Here is a 21,486-nt window from a genome sequence, read left to right on the forward strand (position 1 = left end):
CCATTTGCCTGGTGATTCTGGTTTCAGGATCCTGGCCTCATTCATTGTGTCTACTGTTCATGGATGTTATAAAATTTTCCTAATCCCAGCTAGTTTGAAAGACTCACCTTGGAACACTGGAGACCAGACTCTGAAGTCTAATAATGAACTTTCCCAATTTCTTTCTTTTGAGAAAATGTCAAAATGGTATTTTTTTTTATGATGGTAGGTTAAATTAACTCAGTTTTGCTTTGATAGACAGATTGATCCCTTAGTCTCAGTTGCAGATCAACAGTCAATGCTCCCAAAAATTTAAAATTGCTGTGAGAAATCTCATTGTCTTATATTTTGGCATATTTCACACTTTGACATGTATATTTTTGGTATACTGCAAAACTCATGGACAAATAAAAGGATTATTTGAATTGTCTAAATGTTTCAAACACAAAGTAGATAATACACTAATTACTTCAACATTTAATATCATGTCTTAAAAAAAGCAAAACAACAAAAAAAAACTTTTGCATTACTCTGAGATAGCTTTGTGGCAGCCCATAAATATATTCTTGAACATACTTATGTTCCTGAATTTTCTTGAGATGTCTTCTTGTTTTGTTCTATTCTCTATGTGTGAGAGCATAAATACACAAACACCAGGTTTTAGTTTGGTTAATTTCATCCAAGAATGTCCCTAAATCTCATGCCAAAGATAGGAGGATATATTTGGGATTTGTACATGAATGACAATACAACATTTGCTTTTCTTTATGCTGTACTGCAAGATAATTATGTACCATCTATACCGTGTTTAAAGTGGTAGGTGAAGATAACCTTAGTTCAGTTTATGGGGGAAAAATGTAGAGATGAATTCTTGATAATTCATTCACTTTTTTTTTTTTTTTTTTTTTTTTTTGGTAACTTACAGCTTATTTGCCTCATATTGTAGCAAAGCAATTAATAAAAAAAAGTCACTTCTGGTCTAAATCTTTTGGAAAGTTTCCACTTCAGTTGTTATTTTGAGGGGTAGAAGGTAAACTCACTGCTGAGATTTATTACAAAAAGGATAGATCACAAAAGCAGCAGGAAAAGGATGTGAGTCCAAAAGGAGTCCATAGAGGATGGGTTTGGGAGAATTTTATCTGAGGTCACTCAGGAGCACTTTGTTTCTGGCAGGGATCTACAAAGCAATGTGTGGAATGATCCTCCCTAGGGAAACCCAAATGAGTCTTAGGGTCCAAGGTTTTCATGGGGGGCTGCTCTCAGCTGTGATCATTTAATCTACATTCCGTGTGAAAGCATTGTTTTGTACACACATCTCAAGAAAAAAAGGGAACAAGTCAGTAACTAACACAATTGTTTTGTTTCACAGTAACTTAGACATGATTTACAAAAAAAAAAAAAAAAAAAAAAGTGCCATTTAAAAATGTGGTGAACCTTATATCCACCGTCTCCTTTCAGAGATATGCCTGAGGTATGCTCTATGACTCTGGTGTCAAAGTAGGGATGACCTTTCTAATGACAGAAACTCTTTCTGGGGATGGGAGTAACTCCAAGATATCATCCTTCTGCAGAAGTTCTGAAAAGAAAGAGCAAGATAGCAAGATTGCTTTAAAATGAAAGCAATGGGAAAATAAGGCAGAGTCAATGCATGAGTAGGATCTGATGTAGCAATCGGCCTTCATGAGAGCCATCTTAACTGGAGCTTGAAGGCTAATAAATGCAATGGCTCTAAAACAGTCCAGTCAGAGACAATTTTGAATACCATGCCTTTTCCATTGTCTTCTTTTGCTCTTACTCATAGCTGCTAGTCCCACTGAGCAGTTCCCTCCTTCCTGTTCCTCTTTTGCCACTCATCTGACCCCTTCTACATAGTGTCTAATTTTGACTTCCACAAATCACTGCTAACTTTCTTGATTTAAATCTATAGCCCATCATTTTGTATGAGTCTGAAAAGTGGCTAACATTTACTGAATTCCATTAGGGAGTATTTTGTAGTGTATGTTGGTTAAAAAAAAAGTTAAAATCACACACAGTTTTAGAAGATACATATCATTCTGACCCTGTAACTTCATAATGAAAAATGAAAATGAGCAGACATAAAAGTTTTCTATAACTTACACACACACACACACAAACACACACACACACACACACACACACACACACACACACACACACGATACCACATTGGAATGGTATTTTGCTATTAAATGTTAGTAAGTGCTAGAATCTTTGATATGTTGGATGTTTTTGAAAAAGTACAAAAGTAGGAGGATAAATTTCAGTATAGAACTGAGACATTATAGTAATACAGATGTGCTATAATTTCCTTAAAATACACTAATGCACACCTTGCCCCACCCCTTAGAGTCACATCAGAAATGGTTATAGTGCTAGAGCACTCGCATATGGAGACACATACTACAGGTATTCTTAACAAAACATTTGCAAAAATACATTTGTTTGCCCTTATTCTGAATCAAAATTTGCTCAGGTATCAACAAAGTACTATAAAACCTCAAATTAGTATGACTCAATTAATAAATTTTTAAAAGAAAAAAGTTAAATAACTAAATTTATGAGATAAAGGAAATAATTATTTAAATTTTATGAAGTAGATTTTATAAAGCTCAAAATAAAAATTCTTTATTTATAGTTCTTATTTAAACAGATATTTTTCCTAGAGAGGCAGGAAGGTAGACGAGAATGGTGATTAGATGTTATTTTTTCTATTCTAGGAATGGCCTTCATTAGTCATTCTATCATTTACATAGATTTAGAAATATTTGGAGATATGTACAGAGTTAGACTACACAATTTTGTTTTCTTAACATTACAAGTATCATCCATATCTGAGAGTAAGTGTAAATAAGCAGATGTTATTTTTAGTTAGAAACCTGCTTGCATATTTACAGATAAATGTCATTGTTATATTTTAAACTTTTAAACCTTAACTCAGAAGTAGAGAGAGCCAATATAGGCTGCAAAGATTTGATAATTCTAATTCCTTAGGAAGAATACTGCAGTGAATGATAATAGAGAAAGTGAAGGACAGAAAAGGGTGGGGTGGAGGGCAAGGGAGCTGGAGAATGGAGAGAGAAGAATTTTAGTATTAGAAATTTCATGAAGTTTGAAATGTAGTTTTTGACAGTTAATAAACTTGTTCAGATTACTTTTAAACTGACAGAAAAGTTGCAATAATATTAGAGTATACCATGCCCGAGTTTTTTCCCATTATTAACGTGTTACATTACTATCGTATTATTGTCACAATTAATAAACCAACATTAATTCAGTAACATTAATTAAAGTCCATATGTTATTAAGATTTCCTTAGATTTTACCTAATGTCTTTTTCTAATCAGAGATCCCACCCAAGACACCACATTACATTTAGTTATTGTGTCTCCTTCCAAAATGTATTTTCAAAATTATTTTATTTTATTTTTTTAATTTTTACTTAATTTTGAGAAAGAGACAGAGCGTGAGCGGGGAGGGGCAGAGATAATGGGAAACACAGAATTTGAAGCAGTCCCCAGGCTCCGAGCTGTCAGCACAGAGCCCCACGCAGGGCTCTAACTCAGGAAACGTGAAATCATTATCTGAGTGGAAGTTGGACGCTCAACTGACCGAGCCACCCAGGCACTCCTCGTATTTTAAAATATTGAATATAACAGAATGCATTGCACACTGGGACTGCTAAAATATTGAAACAAAATAAGCATGTTACCCAGGTGGAAAATGGATTGGAAAAGTGCTAATACATCAAGACACATAAATAATTCATGACCCACATCTTCAAGATTACATTGGAAATCCTATATATTGAACAATATCAAGACTACAACTGAAAAAAGAATATAATATACTTTCAAAATTCAAAGATAATATAGTTCTAAATTCGGATAAAGTAGTTGTTACACACAGAATAATATTTTTCAGTTTTATCAGAGAAAATAATATTCTATGTTTTACCTTGAACTGTGATAAACATTAAAATTCTCTTCATTCAAAAGAAATGTTTCCAAATAAATTTTGAAAACATTGTGATGCTATTTGCTTAAAGGCAATAGACCATATCGGTTGTCTTCAAGTTTTTGTTTTTTGTCTTTCTTATCAATAAAAATGTAACAAAACTGAAGAAGGTGCATTACTTGTACTTAAAATATAATGTAGATTTTGCTTTCGGTCATTAAATCTCTTATGTCATTACTAGTTCAAAGCATAATTAGGAACATTTCGGTATCTAGTAATGGCATTTATTACATGCCAACCTGTTCTATATAGTCTAGAGGTTTTAACTCACTTTATCTCCACAACAACCCTATGAGATAAATACTATCATTAGCCCCATTTTAGAGATGGGAAAATGATAAACAGAGACGATGGCAAATTGCATAGGACATTTTGGCTCTAGGGACCTTGCTCTTACTCTGTACTTTTTATAGCTTCACATATAGGAAAAACCACAGTACCTAATTCCTAAAGGTTGTAACTTAAGTTTTGAGTCCTCTTAGTATCTGAGAAGGGAACAATAATACTATTTCAGGGCAATCTACAATGTATTATTTACCTGTGCACACATATAGGCATGTACCATTGTATGCTACATAGATCCTGATAATACATTATATTTTGTGATAGATTATAGTAGCAAAAAAAAGTTCCTGTTTGTTTGAAGACTATTACTTTGTTGAAAGTAAACTTTTCCATTTCAGTGGAGTCATTCATAACTGAGAATTACAAGACATTTTATCATCTCAAGATTCCCTGTACAAAACTCCGATGAACTGCATTTTATCATTCCTTGGGTTTCAGGTAAGATAATCATATATTTGAGCAGGGGTTATGACATGCCTTCACGCATTCCCATAATAGCACAAGAATAAAGGAAGCATTATGAGTTTTTATAAAGTTAGTTTAAGCTCGCCTGATATTAAATTTAGGAAGTCTAGTGTTCCAGAAATATTTTCCTCCATTGTGTTACTTGTTATAATGATCACAGCATGGCTGTGCTTTCAGAATGGTGTGTTTTAAACATCTATCCAACATGACACTCTCTTCTTTGTCAGCAACCCTATTAATTGCTTGTGATACAAGAGTGAAGAGTGTTTGTGTTTAGAAAATACACATTCTTGTGGGAAATATTGATACATCAGTATCATTAAATGCATGAGTAATAAAATTAAATCATACCAAGACTCCATCCCAGTCCCACTTAATCAGTTTCTAGTCTTGACCTTCTACTTAGACCAGTGCTATGTGAATGAAACATATCCAAGGCAAAGATTCATTTAAAAAAAATCAGCCACGCAAATTTAAAAGTCACTAATTTTATTATTTTTAATAATATATGTTATTCAACCCAACATATCCAAAACATTGCCCATTACACATGTAATCATTATTTTTAAAAAATTTTAAAATCATTATTTAAAAAAAATTATTTAAAAAAATTTATTGATATATTTTACATTCCTTTTTCATACTATGCTTTCAAAATCCTTTTTAGATTACAGTCCAACTCTATTCTGACTAGCTACATTTCAAGAGCTCAACAGCCATATGTGACTAGTAGCTACATTATTGGACACTGCAAGGGACCACACTTGCCACTTAAAAAGTGGTTCTTGGACCAACAGTATCAGCATCAGCTGGGAGCCCCAGAGAACTACAGAATCTCAGCCCTGACCCCAAGCCTACTAAATTTTAAAAAGATCCTTGGGTGAGTCTTGCATAAGATTCACATTAAAGGTGAGAAGTATGGTTCTAAAAGAAGGTATATAAAGAGGCCCTCAGGAAATTCTTATCAGGGAAAGTTGGCAAAAACTGCTGTAGTCATTTGGGCACACAAATCCTTACTCACATTTTCAGAATTAATTCGTAATTCAGGGAGGTGGATTCAAAATGATAACATGTAAAGAAATAAGTGAACCGACTTAAGAAAAGTCATCTCAAAGTTGCTTACAAGTATCTTCCAAACATCTCAGAAAATTTTGTGAAGCCATCTTGACATCCGTACAATATCGTTAACCTGTGTGTCTGCGTGTGCATATTTGTTTTGTACTATCCATATTTTTTCAATAATTCTGGACTAATTTCTTTGATAAATAGATATCTTCTGTTTGGACAAGTATGTTTATAGAAGAGATTATGCAACAGACAAATAAACTTACTCTGCTGATTTAACTGTTATCCACATATTAGATTCAGCAAATAATTCATGACTTCAATGACACAGTTCTGAGAACAGCTGGAACTTGAGTAATCAATTATAGATGCATCTCCCCCAGGCTCCTATGAAAAGATGGGAGTTTATTCCATAGTGTTAAGGATGTTTATTCCCTCAGCTACTATGACATTTCAGATTGCATTTGAAATGGTGACCAAATTCCCAGTGTTATGGCATTTTGCACGCATGCATAATCAGGCAGTCAAACTTTTATCTGGGTGATTCTCTTGTGGCTACTTATCTAGTTAAAATAAGTCTAAATATCTTTTAATGAAAAAACAAATATAAGTTCAAGGGCTAAAAATAGTTCATTATTATGTCTTCTAGTATTTGTTAAATAAGTGGTTAAATAAAACACTACCTAAGAACATGGGTTTTGAATCAGACATGTCAGGGTTCAATTCCTGATTCTCTCACTCTCTACTTGAATAAGCTTGAGCAGATTAAATAGCATCTCTGAGCTTCCTTTTTGCCATAGTTGAAATAGAAATCATCAATTTTACTGACTTATTTAGGAAGTAAATAAAATGAGAAGTCTCCATATAATAATTGCCTGTTTATTGGGTCTTAAATCATATCAGATTTCACAAAATGAAACTTTAAGAAAGAAAGTCTCAGTTTGCTATCTATCACTCTTACCAAAAAAGGAAGCCTTAATCTTACAGACTGTCAGTGTTATTTTCTTTTTTGAACTTGACTCTGAGATATACAATTCGGTAGCAACCGTAGCACCATTATCACTATCAGCAGGGACACTGTACCTTATATTTAATGTGGGGTCCGCTGCTAAGAGTTTTGCAGGAATTTTCTTATTGGTATCTCACAAGAATTCCATGGAGTAGATACTGTTAATATCGTCAAAGAAGAGATTCATAGGGATTAAATCACTTCTCCAAATTCATACCGTGTGATGGCAAGGACAAAAGTCTGGACTAGTAACAGCAAAGCCAACTCATCAACATAAAAACATTAAATAGGTTATTAGAAAGATGACCACCTGTGTGATATGAACTCATTTCATAGGAAATGTAAGACTGTAAAGCACAGCTATTTGCTTCAGAAAATTCCAGCAAATCAATTTGTCTAAAACATTCTGCTTACTTAACAGCTTCTTTATCTATGTTGTAGGCTGACCTGTGTCCCCCTACCAATTTATATGTTGAAGTCCTGGACTGTTAGTATCTCCAAATGTGGCTGTGTTTGGAGAGAGGTATTTAAAGAGGAAGTAATAAAGGATAATTAATTATTTAAGGATAAATGAGGCTATGAGGATGGGCCCTAATTAGATACGACTGGCATCTTTATAAGAAGAGATTAGGACACAGACAAACACAGAAGACCACATAGTAAGGCACAGTGAGAAGACAACTATTTGCAAATCAGAGAGACCTCTGAAGAAACAATCCTGCCGGCACCTTCATGTAGGGCTTCTAGCCTTAAGAATTGTGAGAAAATCATTTCTGCTGTTTAAGCCACCTGTCTGTGATATTTTGTTATGTCAGCCCTATTGGACTGATAAAATCAACATAGTTTATCCTTGGGTTCCACTTGAAGAACGATTCTTACTATACACACATATCCTAAATTATAATGGCTTGAAATTTGCCTGGTCCCAATTAGCTCTTTAATTTGAAAGGACTCCTTTAAACTATTTGATTCCAGTCCCTTCAAAACCTATAAACACCCCACCTCTCTGAGTATACGAAGACTTAAGAGTTTATGACTAAGACTGTAGCAATGTTTTCGCTCAATGGAAAATGTTTGGTTACATTTAGTTTCACTAATAGTTTGTCTGGTGGTATTTTGGAAGTTCAATAATATGTATGTTTTACTAAAATTAATGAAACTCACTTGCTGTCATAACTCAAAGTCTTCAATTTTGAAACCACAAACTCAACTTGACCTTCACCTCACGGAACTCTCTAATGATGATGGTGGGATAATGCTCACATTGGTTCTGAATTTTGCATTATTTTCATCAAGATCCCAAATGCTAAATGAATTTTGTCTCCAAGAAATAGAACTGCTTCCACTTATCCTGTGGTTATGTGATTAAGTTTAAAAACTTAATCTTTGGTGAAAATGTGTTTTATTCCCGTATTTTCTTGTTACTTTGTGTTTTAAGTCTATGAGTCTATATGAAGATAAGCAAAGGGCCAAGAAGTCTGTCCTTTAAAATAGCTAAGAAGGTCTAATCACATATGCCTGGACACACTTTTATAAGTCCTGCCTTTGTGTCCCTGACAATTGCTTGCTCAGTGTCTGTCAGGAGTTAAGAGTTTTGTTGGGATTTTGACTGGTGATGGCTAGTCTCTTGATTAGGTTCCAGAGACATGATGTTGGACAAGCCTCACCTCAGTTCTAATGACGCACCTGTATGAATCCAACTCTGAGTTCCCTCTGCCAGACGCCTACCACTTACATGTATTTACACTATAATTCTAATTTGTGGGGATATCTTTCTAAAGGTTACAATTTCACCAAGGATAATTTAGAATTACAGCAGTCACTTTGAAGACCTTTTGTTATGAACAGAATTGTTCCTGTGAGAGACACCTTAGAAATGGAAATATGAGACTTTGCTTAGTAGTACTATAAGGTATGCACAAAACTGATCACCCAGGCCAGAACCCTTTTGAGAAGGAAGGTAGCCCTGCTTTTACATGTCCTAGGATATGAGGCATAAAAGGAAATATCCCAGGCAAAAGCATAAGTATCATCACTCAATTTCTAGTATAAAATTAGGCATTGCTTTTACTTTGTTGGTCATAAAACATAGCTGATAACCACTGCTACCAATAACAAAACAATTCTCTTTTTGGAAGATTCTCAGGGAAACAACTCATGACTTAAGTTTAGGGCCACAAAATAGATTCAAATAAAGCACCAAAAGACCTAAATAAATTCTGATAATCTTGCTATGTGACATATCAGGGATTTTTTTTTTTCTTTTGTATCTTAGACAAGTGAACCAACTAGGTATATAAATAAATTTTGCTGGAATTTCCTGTGATATTTAGTAGTTGTACTGTGCCCCTTCACTAAACATCTAAACAGAGAAATTAGGAAATGGCTGAATAGTCAAGTGAGTGCAAAAAAAAAAAAAAAATGAGTAGTGGGAAAGGGAGATGTGCATTGTGAATGATTTACATACTAGGTAGCAAGTCCCTGACAAATAGTTTCCATTTTATTTTGTTTTCGTTATTTCAGTGTTCATAATTTAAAAATTGAGTTCACTTTGTCACACGCTGGGATACTTAATCTTCTTTAAAATGACATTGTTGAACAGTATCATATTTCAGGTGGAAATTGAAACCAGACCACTGAAAAATAACACACATCATGCAAGTGTTAATCACAAAATATCTTCCAAACTCTAGAATTTAAAATTAATGTGACTAAAACATTTATTACATTTCATCTTTATTTAAACCTCTGTATTTATAATACCATGAAGTGGTTTATATTTTCTAAGAAATTTGTATATTTTTTAAATTGTTAAACTTTTAAATTGGATGATAAAAAGTTAAGTTTTTGAATGTTTTACTGCGTTCTTTTTAATTTTGCAATACTTCTCAAAATTGATCAATTAGCAACAAGATAAACTGAAGAACATGAAATCTTTTGTGTTAATAATTGTAAATACTTTAAGGAAGAGCAAAATACATTAGAATAAAAAACAGCAGATCTTTTGGGAAGCCAGTACAATTAATAAAATCACATCATAAATATCCAAACTATGTAGAATAAATACTCTAAAATTTATTCGAGGTCAATAGCACCTAAGCTAAAAGAGCCACTAAAGAAAACACTGCAGGGGCGCCTGGGTGGCGCAGTCGGTTAAGCGTCCGACTTCAGCCAGGTCACGATCTCGCGGTCCGTGAGTTCGAGCCCCACGTCAGGCTCTGGTCTGGGCTGATGGCTCAGAGCCTGGAGCCTGTTTCCGATTCTGTGTCTCCCTCTCTCTCTGCCCCTCCCCCGTTCATGCTCTGTCTCTCTCTGTCCCAAAAATAAATAAACGTTTGGAAAAAAAAATTTAAAAAAAATAAAAAAATAAAAAAAATAAAGAAAACACTGCAAGCATCTATTAAAAAGATAAATACAACTTCTTAGATTTGTGTGTGTGTGTGTGTATGTGTGTGTGTGAGAGAGAGAGAGAGACAGAGAGAGAGAGAGAGAGAGAGAGAGAGGAAGAGATAGAGAGAAGCAACCCAGGTTGGAAATGGTTAAATGTGATCAATACTACACTAAATAATATAATAACATATAAACTGTTTATTACATTTAATTATAATTTGTTTAAAGCTGTCTTACTATATTTAATATTATTTTTCATTTAATGATTGAGTTAATAAAATTAATCTTAGATTTATTAGACTTAAGTATCATATAAAATTATTCTACCCTAAAATACAGTTTGTTTGTTTGTTTATTTATTTATTTATTTAATATTTTTTAATTTTTGCAACTTTTTTTATTCATATTGCCATTAATCTAGTTTTGATCCTCAATACCTTTTCCCTAGGTGAATAAAACTGATCTTTCATTAATTCCTCTACATTAAGTTCAATCTATACACTGTTAAAGATTAATCTTAAAGCATAGACCTTTCTATTTAATGTGTTTAATGGCTCCTTATTTCTGCAGTATAGAGTATGGATCTTTCTACATGGCTTTGAATATCTTGATTTCTATTTCTTCTTGATTTCTATTTCTTTCTCTTTTCTTAAATATGAAATTTATTGTCAAATTGGTTTCCATACAACACCCAGTGTTCATCCCAACAGATGCCCTCCTCAATGCCCATCACCCACTTTGCCCTCCCTCCCACATACCCCCCCTCCCATCAACCCTCAGTTTATTCTTAGTGTTTAAAGGTCTCTTATGGTTTGGCTCCCTCCCTCTCTAACTTTTTTTTTTCCTTCCCCTCTCTGTTAAGGGGTTTTTTGTTAAGTTTCTCAGGATCCACATAAGAGTGAAAACATATGGTATCTATCTTTTTCTGTATGACTTATTTCACTTAGCATAACACTCTCCAGTTCCATCCACATTGCTACAAATGGCCAGATTTCATTATTTCTCATTGCAAAGTAGTATTCCATTGTGTCCATAAACCACAATTTCTTTATCCATTCCTCAGTTGATGGACATTTAGGCTCTTTCCATAATTTGGCTATTGTTGAAAGTGCTGCTATAAACTTTGGGATACAAGTACCCCTATGTACCAGCACTCCTATACCCCTTGGGTAAATTCCTAGCAGTGCTATTGCTGGGTCATAGGGTAGGTCTATTTTTAATTTTTTGAGGAATCTCTACACTGTTTTCCAGAGCAGCTGTACCAGTTTGCATTCCCACCAACAGTGCAAGAAGGATCCCGTTTCTCCTCTCCAGCATCTATAGTCTCCTAATTTGTTCATTACAAAAGACCCTGAATAGCCAAAGTAATATTGAAGATGAAAACCAAAGTGGGAGGCATCACAATCCCTGACTTTAGTCTCTACTACAAAGCTGTAATCATCAAGACAGTATTGTATTGGCACAAAAACAGACACATAGACTAATGGAATAGAATAGAAACCCCAGAACTAGACCCACAAACGTATGGCCAACTAATCTTTGACAAAGCAGGAAAGAACATGCAATGGAAAAAAGACAGTCTCTTTAACAAATGGTGCTGGGAGAACTGGACAGCAACATGCAGAAGAATGAAATTAGACCACTTTCTTACACCATTCCCAAAAATAAACTCAACATGGATAAAGGACCTGAATGTGAGACAGGAAACCATCAAAACCCTAGAGGAGAAAGCAGGAAAAAACCTCTCTGACCTCAGCCGCAGCAATTTCTTACTTGACACATCTCCAAAGGCAAGGGAATTGAAAGCAAAAATGTACTATTGGGACTTCATCAAGATAAAAAGCTTCTGCACTGCAAAGGAACCAATCAACAAAACTAAAAAGCAACCAACGAAATGGGAAAAGATATTTGCAAATGATGTATCAAAGGGCTAGTATCCAAAATCTATGAAGAACTCACCAAACTCCACACCTGAAAAACAATAATCCAGTGAAGAAATGGGCAGAAGACATGAATAGACACTTTTCTAAAGAAGATATCCAGATGGCCAACAGGTACATGAAAAGATGCTCAACATCACTCCTCATCAGGGAAATATAAATTAAAACCACACTGAGATACCACCTCATGTCAGTCATAGTGGCTAAAATGAACAAATCAGAAGACTATAGATGCTAGAGAGGATATGGAAAAATGGGAACCCTCTTGCACTGTTGGTGGGAATGCAAACTGGTGCAGCCTCTGGAAAACAGTGTGGAGGTTCCTCAAAAAATTAAAAATAGATCTACCCTATGACCCAGCAATAGCCTGCTAGGAATTTACCTAAAATACAGTTTAAATACATCTTACTGTTTAACTCCATATTTCGGTATCAAAATTAAATTAAATACATATTTTACATATTTGAATTTTTGAGTTTCTATTTATCTCATTAATGGAAACAAATGTTACTGCTACTTTTGTTTCTCCCTTCAACAAACCAACACACTAATTCTCTCTTACTTTAAAAAGTATTATTCTTTCTGGGGTGCATCGGTGGCTCAGTCAGTTGAGACTCTTGATTTCTGCTCAGTTCATGATCCCAGGGTTGTGGGATTGAGCCCTGTGTCTGCACTGAGCATGGAACATGCTTGATTCTCTCTCCCTTTGCCCCTCTCCCCTGCTCATACTCTCTCCCTCTCTGTAAAATAAAAAGATAAAAAAAGTATTCCTTTTAAAATGCTAAAATCTAGATGAACACTTATTTCATCAAAATGATGTCTACCTAGATTGTACAGCTGAGAAATAATAATATTTAGAATGCTGTAAGGGTGCCTGGGTGGCTCAGTCGGTTGAGCGTCCGACTTCAGCTTAGGTCATGATCTCACGGTTTGTGGGTTTGAGCCCCTCATCGGGCTCTGTGCCGACAGCTCAGAGCCAGAAACCTTCTTTGCATTCTGTGTCTTCCTCTCTCTCTGCCCTTCCCCCACTCATGCTCTTTCTCTGCCTCTCAAAAAATAAAGAAAAGTAATAAAAATTGTTTTTGAAAAAAATTTAGAATGCTGTCAATATCTGTAAAGTTTATTTAATTCCTAAGACATTATTGAAACTCAGCTGTAACTCTGATTCATTTGGTGAGGAAGCATTTCACATTCCTTGTGTTTGGTTGACTGACATGAGTTTTCTAGAGAAACAATAAACTGCATTACTATATTTCACTGTAACAATGATAGTTGTATTATTTGCTATATGAAACCAGGTGCAAAATGAGAAGGAATTTATTTCACTTCTTTAGCACATGATTGAAAATAAATTAAAACACAATGCTGCAGAACATTGGAAAATATGCCATTGGGGAAATGTCACTGGAGAATTTAGGCTTTGAAAGCACATTTGAAAATAACTTGCATTTTCTAATTGAATGGTATAAAATTCAATCATAAACAGATTAGTAACAAAAAAATATGATTTTTTTTTTGCTTTTCATCAATTTGTATTTCAAAATTAACTTCCAAAAAGAAGGCAAATAGCCTTCTTCTATTTTCTTCTATTTTAGGATGGCAAAAGCCCTTGAATTTTACATTTTAATCTTAGATAAAAGAAATAAAACTTTTTTCAGATGAAAACATGACTTTAGGAAGAATAAAAAGCTTTCTTTTTTGTCCAAAATGCAACAAGAAGGCTGTTTCTTCAGAAACTACTTTAAAGAGTATAAAACAGAAGGGTAATTATAAGCCTTCAAGGGTATGGAGCTACTCTGAGGAGTAATAGAAGAAAAGCTGACAGAGGAATCCAAGCAACAGGGGACACACATGGTGTGAGTTAGAAAATACGGCACCTACAGCATTACTTGGGAAAGGTACTGGTTGATACGTGCTGGTAACTCCGGTTCAATTCAAGGCCAAGTGAACTTTTCTACTTGAGGGTCAGGGAAAATGTTAGGAAAACATAGAAATTCAAGACAGTTCAGGAAAATACCACCTTTCTTATTTAATTATGTAAGAATTCAAAACTGTCTTTGAACCAACTAGATAATTATCCTTCTACAGTACCAAACTCATACCTTATTCAGATATGAATAATTTTAAACCATAATTGTGACATTCAGCTTGAACTCTAAAGTTTTATGTTCTAAATACTGATTGTTAAATCCGATACATTGTGATCGCTACTTGTATTTTCCTACAGGAGCTGGTAATTGCTCTGAAGGATTTCAATGACAAATTATATAAAGTAGTCCAACTTAATAATTCCATTATAAGACAATTTATAACTGTTGACATTTTCTAGAAATACGGTACAGAGGGGAAAAAGTCACCTTCTTTTCTCTCTGTATATGCTCATAATGTGGCTTCCCATTTTGACTTCTTGTTCTCGTTATCTATTCAATAGCAATATTGCATGAGATATTGTTCAAGAGTTCAATAAACATGCTTTGTGTGCTAATGCAGTTCTCATTAATTCCAAGAGTCTAACTGTGTAGATGTTCTGTGTAGACACTAAACAGTCGTGGATTTCTGAATAATGGTATCTGTTGACATTATCCTTTCTACTCTAGCATATTTGTTTAGATGCCCTTGAAATCCTGCTCCAAGTTTTCTCAGCTGTAACTTGAAAGCCATTCTTTAACGAGAGCCATGATTGTTCTCTTTTATTTGGTGTCTAAGGCCATATACATCTACCATCTGCACACACTGAAACTGCTCGTTCTGTGTACTTGAAGGGAATTTACTTTGTGTCAGAGAAACATATATTTTTCCAATTTTTTTAATGTTTATTTATTTTTGGGAGAGACAGAGACAGAATGCGAGTGGGTTAGGGACAGAGAGAGAGGGAGTCACAGAATCCAAAGCAGGCTCCAGGCTCTGAGCTGTCAGCAAAGAGCCCGACGTGGGGCTCGAACTCACGATCTGTGAGATCATGACCTGAGCCGAAGTCGGACGCTCAACCGACTGAGCCATCCAGGCGCCCCCCAAAATATCTTCATTCATCAAAAACTGAGTGACAATACATCTATAGATTTAATTCCTGAATTGATTAAGCACATATTGTTAGTCATATGTTGCAAAAATAAAGATATAAGGACACAGACTCTGATGTCTTGCAAGCCTTAGGGTAAGAAATGCAAATCAAATAGCTATAAAATAACATAGTAATTTCAATCGCTTTAGTCTACTTTGGACAAGTAGGGGACCTTCTTGAAAGAGGGGGCTTAAGAAGCCTCCAACTTCCATCTTGCCAGTAGACTGACTCTTGCCTTAAATGAAACAAATTGCAGTGCTGTGGGTCCATGTGACAAGGAACTATGAGTGGCCTTTTGCCATGAGTCAGCTGGAAACTGAGGTCCCCAGTCCAACACCCCCCCCAAAATTCAATTGTGCTATCAAACACATGAATTTGAAAATTGATCTTTTCCCAGTTGAGCTTTAGGGTGAATACAAACCCAGATGACATTTTGATTCCAGTCTTCGGTGAGGCCCTGAGGCAGCGCACTTCCTGAAGCTGAGTCCACCCACAGAAACTGTGAGATATGAAATGTGTGTGTGAGCTCTTAGGTTGCTAAATTTTTGGCAGTTTGTTGTGCATTAACAGATAACATATACAGATTGTTAATAATAATAATATTGGTCGAGATGTTGAATGAATGGTAGGATTTATTGATGGGGGTAAATGTGCAGTGAAGAATAAATCTCCAAGCAGACCAGGGTTGACAAGGCAAGGATATGAGAAGCAGCACTGTTCTTGTAGGGAATTGTAAGTTGTTTGTGCTTCAGGAGCTAGTGCTCCAAGAATATTTCAGATGGAAAATAAAGAAACAGCCAAAAACCCAGAAGAGGTTGTGTATCGGCTTTTAATCATTCTTGTCATAACAGAGTGTGGATGGAACAGAGGACAAAGAGGTTTGGATGTGATTTAGATGCCTCACTCTTATAAAGAGGAAGAGTTTAGGATAGGCAAGATTAGTAACATATTACTAATAGGTAATGTTTATTGGGCATTTGGGTGACAGGAAGTCTTCTACTTCACTTAACGTCCACCAGCCTCCTCTTTGATTTCATGTTATCATTTCTAATACGAGTAACTTGAGGTAGAGAGGAATTAAGTCATATTTTGAAGGAGACAGAGCTAATAAATTACACAGCCAGGATTTGAACACAATCAGATGTTCCCCAAAGGCCATCTGCAAGACTATGGTGTGCAACGCCTCCCTGGCTGCTGCTTATTTACGAGAAGGCCAATAAGAAAAACATCCTTTCAACTTCTGACATCCTGGCTTCAGTCCTGACCATTTATTGCATTCCCTTGTGACCGTGTGAATGCTGTCCCATACTGGTCACTACTTTTTTCTCAGTTCTGTCTTCTCTCCTCCTCAGTATTCTTTCCATTAAACATCTCTCTTGCCTGAATCACCAATCTATTCACTCTTTCTGCCTCTTCCCTGTAGGATTTAAAGTTTAATTTCAGGTTCAACAAAATGATTTTCTTCCTTCCTTCCCTCCCTCTGTCCCTTCCCCCTTTCCTTCCTTCCTTCCTTTCTTTTTCCTTCCTTCCTCCCTTCCTCCCTCCCTCCCTCCCTCCCTTCTTTCCTTCCTTCCTTCTTTCCTTTCTTTTTTATTCTAAATCTTCTCCCGCCCCTGCTCATTCTTCTGACTGGCCCATACTCATAGAGGATGAGTCAAAAGAGGAAAGAATATGAATTAAAGGTGCTAATGCATTTCCTTTCTGCATTGCCTGTTCCATAGAAAGTTTTGCTATACACATGCCTCCTTCCCTATCAGCAGGTAAGAAAAAGAGGAGGGACATCTGGGTTTAGACCTAAGGTAAATGGGTCAAAGGCAGGTTGCCCAGTGTTGTTTTATTATAGGCCATCCAGGCATAACTCTCACCTAAATAAAGGAATTTTACATGAGATTCAGCTTAGATCAAGCTGGAGGAGGTACAAAAGCCTCATAGAGAGAGTTTCTTGTTGCCTTAATTGTTTTTGTTTTCATTGTTGCTGTTCATAAAATTTCCCCATGGCTCTAGTTTGGATCTCTGGATTCAGATAGTAGATCTACTATTTACCAGCAATGCAGCTGTAAGTTCCGTGTTCTTTACCTCAATTTTGTCACCTTATAACAATACTAAGCTCATAGAATTTAGATGACAAAAGCAGAGTAAAATTGAGAGACTCACTCAAAGAATGCAAATATTGAAACTCACATAAGCCGTGTCAATGTGTAATTTGCTTTAAAGCTGATGTTTTAATATAAGTGAGTAGTACCAATTATTATCTTCTGGTTTGAACCCTGACCAAGTAGATATAAGCAGGTAGAGTAAAAGAAAATATTGTATAAAACTCAAAAGTATTTTTAAACAAAACTAGTAATATATTGTGAGCACAAGAAGTTACCTAAAATAAGTGTTAAACTAATTACAGCATAAAAATAATAGGTGCTCTGAAGGTTGGACATAAATCAAAATCACTATCAATGCTGTTTACTACTATAAAGAAGGCTATATATTCACACATCAAACTATTTTGGCTGAGTTTTTCCTTTTTTTTCATGCGGATGTAATGACTACAAAATGTCTGGAATTAGACATTATGGTGGGTAGATTAGCAATAGGATTATTTTTAAAAATTCTGCCTTATTAGCTCAGTTGGTAGTGCTTCTGTCTCACAAATATATTTATGACTCCTTTTGTAATCCCTACTATATCCTCACCTTTGATTTGGTTATAATTCTTCCCATACTCAACTGTGAAGCAGAATTAAACAAGGAAACCACCGAGTTAGCAATTTTTCATGTTTAGCATCCATATTTTAATGATATGAAACTAAAAATATTTTCATTGCAAACTCAGACCAGGGGTCTGTATGAGATTTGGACCTAAGAGAGATAAAATCTCCTGTCCACTCAGAACATAAAATGATGGTACTAGGGCATCACTCAAAGCACACACCTCAACTGTAGCTCCAATGCACCAGCCACTCTGTCACTGTTTCTGACCATGGCTGCTTTAAGTATCACACTGGGGATTTATGTCTCATTATAAACTTTGTCACAATCATTTAACCTTATACATTTCAGTTTATTTATGGATAAAAATGGGAATGATAGTTGAACCACCTCACCTCATCAGGCTATTGATAAAATTCAATCATGTAATATATGGAGTGTTTGGCATAATGGCTGGCCTAAACCAAGAAAGCAAATAATTATAAATTTAATCAGGCACATGCAGGTACTACTCCTAATTTGAGGAGATATCCCTTCTATTCTCATAACATAGAAAGTCTACACGTTTCCTCCATGTCAAGCAAGCTTTTACAATGACTTATGAATGGAATCCAGCTACTGAACACAGTGGGGGGAGGGGGGCGGGGGAAGGGAAAGAGAAACGGGCTGAGAATGAGTACAAATGAAAGTTTACCTTGGTTGGAAGTATTTAGAAAATGAAAAAGAATAGTATCTCTTTGAGAGAGATAACCGTGATACTCCACAGTTTAGATTAATTTTAATTTCATGCTTTGACATTTCTTTTTGATTTAAACAACAACAACAACAAAACCCCAAAACGTCACTAAACATCTTACATTGGAGAACAGAAAAACTCCAGACACACAGGTATGGTAGTGTGCACCACTTTGAAGTTTAAAAGCACCATGCATGGATAAATCTGATTCCCACTTAGTCATCGAATTCCTTAAGATTTTTCAGTTTTTAAATTTCGCATAATATATTCTATATGGGGTGCTCAAATCTATCAGAAGGTATGTCCAGTGAGGTGTCAAGTCTTTTCAGCAATAATAAATGACTAAGTGAAATGAAACTCCCTAATGTTTAGAGAGGATGAACAAAGAATTAAATAAACATTAAATATGGTGGCGTGCAATAGCTTAATACTTTGTGCAGAGGATAAAAATAAATCGTTTCTGTGAGGCTTATTCCTAGACAAAAGTGTAAATGGAATGATAAGAATATACTCCATAATTTGCTGATTTTCAGATACTACCCTGGAGAACATATTGATGATTATAAGCAGTCCATTAATTTTTATATACCTTTCCTGAAAATCATACATAAATTGGATATAAGAAAGATGGATAATAGATTCACATGCTATTAGGGCAAACGTGTACTCTCAGCAAGCAAACTAAAAGTTGTTATAAAATTTCTAGTTATATATTTCTGCTTAGGCACAAACCAACACAATTTATATATTATTTTAAACCATGGTTTTATCATTAATTGAATGCATAGTTTATCAATTTTGGACCAAATAGCTGCCAAAAAAAAGATAAAGATTACCCAATTTTTCAAGTTTAATGAGCCACAATTTTATTTCAATTCTATTGTTTGCGAGAGCTACCATTCTCCCTTCGCTTTTACTTTGGATTTTAAACTCTAAACTTACTGCACATTTGTTACTTCCAGTTAAAAGCCCAGGGATATATAAGAAGATAAAAGTCTGATCTCTTCCCCACATTCATGCACATCCCAATAATCTTTGAGTTCAACCCAGTTTGGTGTCGGTCCTTTCTTCCACATCTGACACTGAGATCTACACCTTCTGTCACTTCATCAACACATCAGGCTTTTATTTTACTTGCCACTCATAACAAATCAATTAATAAGAGCACAAACTTTGTGATTCATGTTAACTCCCTCGTCTGTTTTCGTGAGACAAAGTCAGGAGGCCAACTTAGCAGGAGTGACAAGGAGAACACTCAATCAAGTCTGTGGGAAGTCTACCTTCCGATGGTACCTTATAAATATGCCAAGAGATGGACTGCTTCCCCCAGCGAAGACTTTCTTCTAAGTAGTGATGTGGCAACAAGTAAGGGAAAAGAGATCATCAACATTCGGTTCACTTTCCCTGGTTAGAACCGTGATAGCAAGCTAAGCAGCAACTCCACAATAACCAAGAAGGTTCTGTTCTGGCCTTTTTATTCACAGCCCAGGTCCTTCCAATTGTTCTCCTGTGTGGGGTCTAAATACTCCTTGCAAATTCTTTTCCCAAATTTGACCTTGATTCAGAGTTAACTAAACCACAGGTCGCCCTACCTTCACTACTGGAAAGCTATATGGCACGATTCCAAGTTCAAAGGGGATCTCACTAGCTTATGGCCAGTTGGTTGGAACCCAGCCCTGTCCAGGTTCACCTCAGTGGTGAGGTAGCAATAATGTACCATCGCTTCAGCCTGTTCTTGTCTTTACTGCTCACTGTACCTTCCTAACTGGCACAGGTTTTATTGAAAACTACCAACTTGACACATTTTATGTCTATTTAATATACATTGCAGACAAAATGTTCTATATTGTATTAATACACTTTATCTAGTGTATGTAAAATATATTTTATATTATATTAATAGTTCATATTATTTTTGTGAAATACACATGTAAAACAGGATACTTTATTATATATTTTCCTCTAAACATCATTTCCAAATACTTACTATACTTAACATTGACCCCATAGAGCCTACCAAATTAAGGAAATGGATTTTGCTCTTAAACAAAATTGCCCATAATTGAAGAAGAAAGACTGTTTTTTTCTCATTGCTTTTTAAATTTTTTTAAAAATTTATTTGAGAGAGACAGAGTTAGCACCAGTTGGGGAGGAGCGTAGAGAAAGGGACAGAGAGAATCCAAGCAGGCTCCGTGCTGCCAGCACAGAGCCCGATGCAGGGCTTGAACCCATGAACTGTGAGATCATTACCTGAGCCGAAACCAAGGGTCAGACACTCAACTGAGTGAGCCACCAGGTGCCCCTCTCAGTGGCTTTCATTACAACTTTTCTTTTCTCTACAAAAATCTGCTTATGATTTCAGAATATTAACTTTATTGTGTTATATAATTATAAAGGTGATTCCTACTGATGATTAACTTAATTTAAATCATAAATATAATACCTATAGCATCATTGCTGTCACCTTGATTTATAATATCTATTTTAAGTGTTTTCTTTATATATTTTTACTTTCTACTGTTGATGGCATCTGTCTTGATTATTAATACTACCATATACTCTGCACACACCTAGTGACTTAGAAAACATAACTTTATCATACTTTTATCATTACTTGTTTTTATACTTTAATGTAGCCCTATTACTCAATTTACTAATGTGAATAATTAAAAAAATAAAATAATATCAATGTCTCCCTGATGAACCAAATTATTTTGGACACTTACACTTTCAATACCTGCCCATGAGGTACAACTTTT

This window comes from Puma concolor, chromosome A1 (assembly GCF_028749965.1).
Source record: "Puma concolor isolate L17-30 chromosome A1, mPumCon1.1.hap2, whole genome shotgun sequence".
NCBI classification, from domain to species: Eukaryota; Metazoa; Chordata; class Mammalia; order Carnivora; family Felidae; genus Puma; species Puma concolor.